The sequence below is a fragment of the Harpegnathos saltator genome, unplaced genomic scaffold, assembly GCF_003227715.2.
Source record: "Harpegnathos saltator strain DR-91 unplaced genomic scaffold, Hsal_v8.6 scaffold485, whole genome shotgun sequence".
Taxonomy (NCBI): domain Eukaryota; kingdom Metazoa; phylum Arthropoda; class Insecta; order Hymenoptera; family Formicidae; genus Harpegnathos; species Harpegnathos saltator.
Window position 1 is genome coordinate 771,519 of NW_020230299.1, and position 6,000 is coordinate 777,518.

General features: G+C 50.6%; 1 protein-coding gene across 4 annotated transcripts in view; it reads right to left on the reverse strand.

Annotated features, from left to right (window-relative positions):
* Nucleotides 1-5,425, reverse strand: part of LOC105182029 (nephrin) — a 254,625-nt gene extending 249,200 nt beyond the window's left edge. Inside the window, exons 1-2 of one of the 4 annotated variants that reach the window (XM_025302282.1) lie at nt 4,641-5,425; nt 37-128 (exon numbers count right to left, since the gene is read on the reverse strand). The gene's annotated coding sequence lies outside the window, so the exon portion shown is untranslated. Of the gene's footprint in view, nt 1-36; nt 129-334; nt 592-4,640 lie in introns of those variants that run through there. The other 3 variants (XM_025302283.1, XM_025302281.1, XM_025302284.1) reach the window with 3 other exon arrangements.
* Nucleotides 5,426-6,000: the final 575 nt, after the last annotated feature.

A 6,000-nucleotide genomic window follows, 5' to 3' on the forward strand; every position in this document is an offset into this window, starting at 1 on the left:
AAAAGCGACGAATCGCTTTTCGCGTTTGTTATTTACCGAATTTCCCTGGGGCGAGTAGCTGCGACAGTTACACGTCCCGCAGAACTCCGCAAGCTGAGAATCCCGAATCCCAGAAAAGTCCTCGTGACCTAAATGCGAGGTGGAAACGTCGAGATTAGCAAGACCAGATGAGACGTCTCCTGGACGAGACGAGCTTCCGCGCGTTAGACGCACGAGTTCAACGAGAAGATGACGGATGATTCGATTTCTAACGGCGGATATTGACACAATCGAAATGGTCAGGCGGACCTCTCTCGCCACTCGTCCGTACTTTGTAAGTGCTTTTTGTTCTTACCGGCCATTCTCTCTCCGGCTTTCGCCTCTATCGGGGCACTCGAAGCGAACGCGGAAAGTGGTCACAAGCCGTGTTAGTACGGCCGGCGGAAAGGAGAGTTGTCCCACCGACGACGTGTTCCACATCGGACACGCGGAGTTGGTTCTATCCACTTTCGAATCGTCGTGCTACTGTGTTACCGTACCGCTACGTGACGAGAGATTCGTTCCGATAAAAAAGACGCGCATCGACAGCTGATCATTTTACAAGGATTGCCGCGCGATGCTCGCGCGACGACGAAAGGAACGACGCGACGCGCGACGGTGTGTTGCTCGCTCGCTCGCTCGCGTCTCGGCTCGACGAAACGTTTCAAGCGGATCGCGTCTCACCGTCGTCGAAAGCTCCCTTGAAACTCGCCTTGTGTGTGATTCCCTCCCTATCATAAATTCCATTGTATTTGCACGACTTGTGTGTGTGTGTGTGTGTGTGTGTGAGCGTGCTTTTCATCGCGCGTTCCACCGATAATTCGTACGGGAATTAGAGCGGCCGGCGTAATTACCGCGCCGTGTGCGAAACAATTCGTGTAAACAACTCGAATAAACCAGTCTCGCGGACGCGACTCCGAGTCGACGCGAGAAAGGATCGAAAGTCCTCGGCTAATATCGTGATGTCGAATTAGCGTGAAGAATAATGGAGTCTCGAGTGAGCCGGGAGAATGACTGGCCTGAGAAGTTCGATGGACGAGATATCGAGTAGCCCGAGTCGCTTCTGGGCTTTTCACGGAGCTCTTAAACGACCATTACCGGGCTCGAGCGAGGGAAAGCGACCTCCCCGACGGGCCTGAAGACCGGAGGACTCCGGAGTGGCCGAGCAGACATCAAAGACGAGCGTTCAACGACAGCGGACAGAATCAGCGGACAATGTCGGGTGGGAAACGCCCGCTTTAACGCGCTTAAGACGGCGGTGATTTCCACAGGGCGGGATAAAAGCAACCCTTCCCAATCCCCTCCCTCCCCCGATCATCGTCTTTATACCTCTGGCGGATTACTAGACTCTATTATTTTATTAGTTAGCCGATCCCTGCGATTTCCAACTGAGGGATTGAGAGACAACTCGAGCGCGTCTTTTCGTCGAGAGAGCAATGCGCTTACCTCTTTTTCTTTGTCGCGGCAAGTGAATTTATCGCGACTTGTTTGTCTGGGCACGTTAATTACATCGATCTCGCCGTCATGCGTATATTACGTGCGCGCGCGCACACACACACACACACACACATTCGACGCAATTGAATCAATCGCCAACGAGAAGCGTCATTAATAAAGAGCGGAAATATATATGAGTGTTTCCAACTATTACTGAACTCGCTACAGAAATTCGCCCCCTCCCTTCCACCCTTAAATAGACAACATCGCGCGACATCCTTGATGTCTCGGATGCGACGTCGCGCGACGGAGAGGACTCCGCTCTCTAACAAGTTTTCGCGAAACACGGAAAAACGGCGAGAACCGTTCGCGAGGTTGCTGCGAGAAATTTGCGAGAAAATGCGCTCGCGACGGAACACGCCCGCGGAATTTTAGGTCAATCGTTCGGGAACAACTTCGCCGAATAAACGTGCGTTGCTGCGCCCTTCCCTCCGGACGGTATGTTCCCCCCCTCGCGCCCCAAAGTGTCTCCCGAGGAACTAGTTTATGGCGCGCGAGTCACTTAATATGCCTTAAGTGCACGCGGCTGGTCGATGAAAGTGCACCCCCCGTTTTTTCATGGCCTCCTCCCTCTCTCCCGCCCTCCCTCCCGTCAGTCCTACCTCTACCTAGCCCTTTCCTGCCGGCACTAGGCAGTTATCGCGTCACGGAAGTTTCGGGATAGGCAGTTACTTGTACTTTCGTTGGTGGTGTTTTGCAAGTTCATGAACAGAAAGGGCTTCCTGTGGGAAGGAAGAACATCCGCTCGCTCACCGACGAGAAGTTGCGCCGTTTCGCCCGATGTTCGTATATCGTACGCTCAAACGCCACGGGTAAAAGGTCTTAGGAGGATAGGGAAGCGCGGACACTTTACGGCGTCGTTCGTTCTGAAGGCGGCGGATGTTTGACGTTAAATAAAATGTTACGTCAGTTACGGCGGTATACACAACGACTGCTCAACGATGGCACTAAGCGCGGTCGATACGAGGTATAATGCTATTGATTTTCGGGGCAAATTTCCAATTTGACGAGCTGTATGAGCCTATAAATCACCAATAGCTGTTGCGCGATCACCGGGATATTTTTCACCGCTCGCTAATTGAGATGCATTTTCCATTCGCGAATCTGTTTACCCGGAGGTTAATCCCGCGGGCCATGTGTGCACAATACGGTCGTTCGATATATATATGTGTATGTGTGTGTGTGTGTGTGTGTGTATTTATATATATACATTAATTATACATATATATGTGTGCGTATATATCTATACACATATGTATGTATGTATGTATGTATGTATGTATGTATGTATGTATGCATATATAAGCCAATAAATAAACAGCATAAAAAGAGCAGTTTCGAAATAGCAGTAATGAAAGTTGCATTTTATAACCGCACTGACGGAAGTTAATTAGTTGGAAAATGTAGTAGGGTGCGTGTTATAAAATAAAATAATCGAGTCCCGGTACTTCTAACGAACGAAATGTGTTTCCCAAATAAACCCTTTGGTGCTGCTCGGATAGAGCATTTCTCGGCTTACACCACTTGCGCTGGAAAGACGTGCCACGCACGTCAAGATGCTTTTGTCACAAAATCGCCAACGACGTGCTGTACAAACAGAAAAAAAAAAAACTATTACAGGTCCTAGGTCGAAAATTAATTAGTTTAGAAGATATAAATCTTTTTCCGATTTCTATAAGGCATCGAACAACACTTAACGCCTCGCAGTGAGTTGCTAGTCGACAGTTTTGGTACGCGCATCTGTGAATTTCTTGCCAGCGCAAGTGGTTAATAACACATCGCAATATATCTTTCAGAGAGTAATAAAAATAAAAAGGGAAGGGAGAAACAAGCGTGTCGGCTGATCTTTGATACCAGGTTCAAAGTTTGTAGTCACGCGGACGCGCAAACACGCCTACGCACACAGTGCGTGTGGTAAACGATTAATTAGAAAACTAACGAGCTGAACAACTATTCATTTCGTTTGAACGTGGTTCTATCATTCGCGTAAAGAGCTTATTGTTTTATTTGCATACGTTTGTCGAGAGAGCCGACTATTACGTTTCGCGGCAATTATTCCGCATGGAGCAGGCAAGAGAGTCGGATAACAAGTGAAGCGTGGAGTATTCACCCTTTCGGCCGTTAATGTTTCACCGTATTCGGAACAGAAAATGCTTCTGCGGCTCGCCATCAACGCGTTCTCTGTCAATATAATTTCGACGGAAGCTTATCGGCGCCGGCAATATGCTGCGTATTTGATTTTCTGCGGTGACTGTTATTTGACTTTCGTAATATTGCAACCGGAAACATTGAACGCAGATGTCCCATGCGTTTACACTGGGTAAAACTTCGTGTTATTCCTTTTTTATCTCAACCCCCTCCCTTTTTTCCCGGTCCTTCCGACCGCATGTATATCCCCGCGGTGCACATACCCGCGGCCATATATTCCAAAAATAAAAGAAAAAAATACTAACAGTCATTACATTGAACAATATTGTTTCAGAAATTGCTTTTAACACGCGCGCAACGATGTGTGCACATATGAATAATACGCCGACGGCGACTCATAAATTGCCATAGACTATAACACGTGTGCAATTCCGATGAACCGTGAGAATTCCGATCGACCGATCATTTGTCCGAAATGAAAATCGGAGAATTCACTTCAGCGAGAGAGACCGACCTCTTACCCCAAAGACTGTAAACAATGACAAAAAGTAGTGCGGTCAAGCGCGTTCGCTATGAAGCGAAAAACCCTGTGCGGCCAGTGTTTGCATCATTCATTTTTCTTGCGCAAAACGCAACGAATAATATTCGATCCCCCAAAAACTGAAGTGACAAGTAAGTCGATTCGAGACAGAGAGGCTGCGTGTCCTCGATCGATATCCGACAATTCTTAATATTCGGCAATTCTCGATCGATCCTTAGTATTCCGGCAATCCTTAGTATTCGGACGAGCGGATACGAGCTGAGACGTCGTTGACCGGAAAGGCCGGATCAGCGAACACGCACGAGCTACACCCCCGGGTGATCTTCGAGTTGTCGTCGGGCCGCCGCACAGCCGAACACCCCGAAAAACGGCCAAGATCGAAGTATGAGCCGCGCGCGACGATAAACGGGTCGATGAACGGAATTGGGAGTGTTACCTGAGCCGTCAATCCGTCAACACTCGAGCAGAACGCACTGGTAGATCCAGCACACGCGTTACACGCATCACGGCATCATCGCCACGACAGATCGTCCTGGCGCCAATGTCACCGTCACCGTCACCGTCACCGTCACCGTCACCTTCGTCCCCGTCTTCGAATGACGTCGCGAACACGTGGCGTCACAGCCTGTCATCGGAGGTCACGACGATCTACGACCCTCTCGCTATTCACTCGAGCCCGGGAACCGTCTCCCCACCGCGTCGTCCTCGAGCGCGCTCCGCATTGTCACGCACTACACGCTCGTCGACTCGGACCAGGGTCAGGCTGACCGCGCACGGTTACTCCTTTTTCCTTACTGGGTCCGTCACTGGGTCAAATCGACCGATCAGGGAGCACCGTGCATCACTTCGCAAACGAGCACTCGACCCTCGACTCGGCCTGACCACCTCGCAGCAGGAGTCAACAACCGGAGGAGAGATCGCCGCTTGAGATGGTCCCGTCGATATCGATCTTGCGCGACGACGACGATAATGACGATGATGGTGATGACGGCGATGAATAATGATGATGAGTCACGACTGGGACCTTTCAACACGTCGCAAGCTCGCGACAGGAACACGGGCCCGTTCGAGGAGACCCGCGACGATGGAAGAGATCTTCGAAGAAGACCGTTCGATCCTCCCGCGCGTAGGACGAGGCGCGCGCGTCGAGCTCCGCGATGTCACTGGATGCTGCCGGCGAATTTTCGCGCACGAACAAGCGTCCGCCGACCTACCCCCACACACGGTGCTACTCCTCATCCCCGCCCTATCGGGGTGCTACCCACCCTGCAACGCGTACACGTCCAGACTCATCACCCGCAACCCCCGGTGCGCCAACACCCGTGCTTCGTGCAAGCTCGATAATCTTCGTGTGAGCTCGGCAGTCCTCGATCGGGAGGCGGGGGTGAGCGCGATACGGGGGTAGCAGGAATAGCTAGGAGGCAGTTTGGAAAATAGGGAAACGCGTTTTCCCCCGCGGCGCGGCGCGGCGCGGCGTACTTTCGCAGGACCGCGAAGCGACGGTGCGCCAGTGAATGGCCGGTCATTGGTGAATGACCAATGGGAATCCGTGCTTTCTCTTTCTCTTTCTCTCGTTCTTATAGATAGAGATATATACGGGACGTGTGTGTGTGTGTGTGTGTGTGTGTGCGCGCGCGTGAGTGTTGAGTAATGCAAAAATGAATTTCGGAATAGAAATACAATACTCTTGCATATCGGTTTCGAGCTATCGTGTTTTCCATATTTTTATCTGCGGTATCATCCTTAGGATGATGGAACTTCAGGATGTGGAAATTGAAATTGCAGCTTCGAATCCT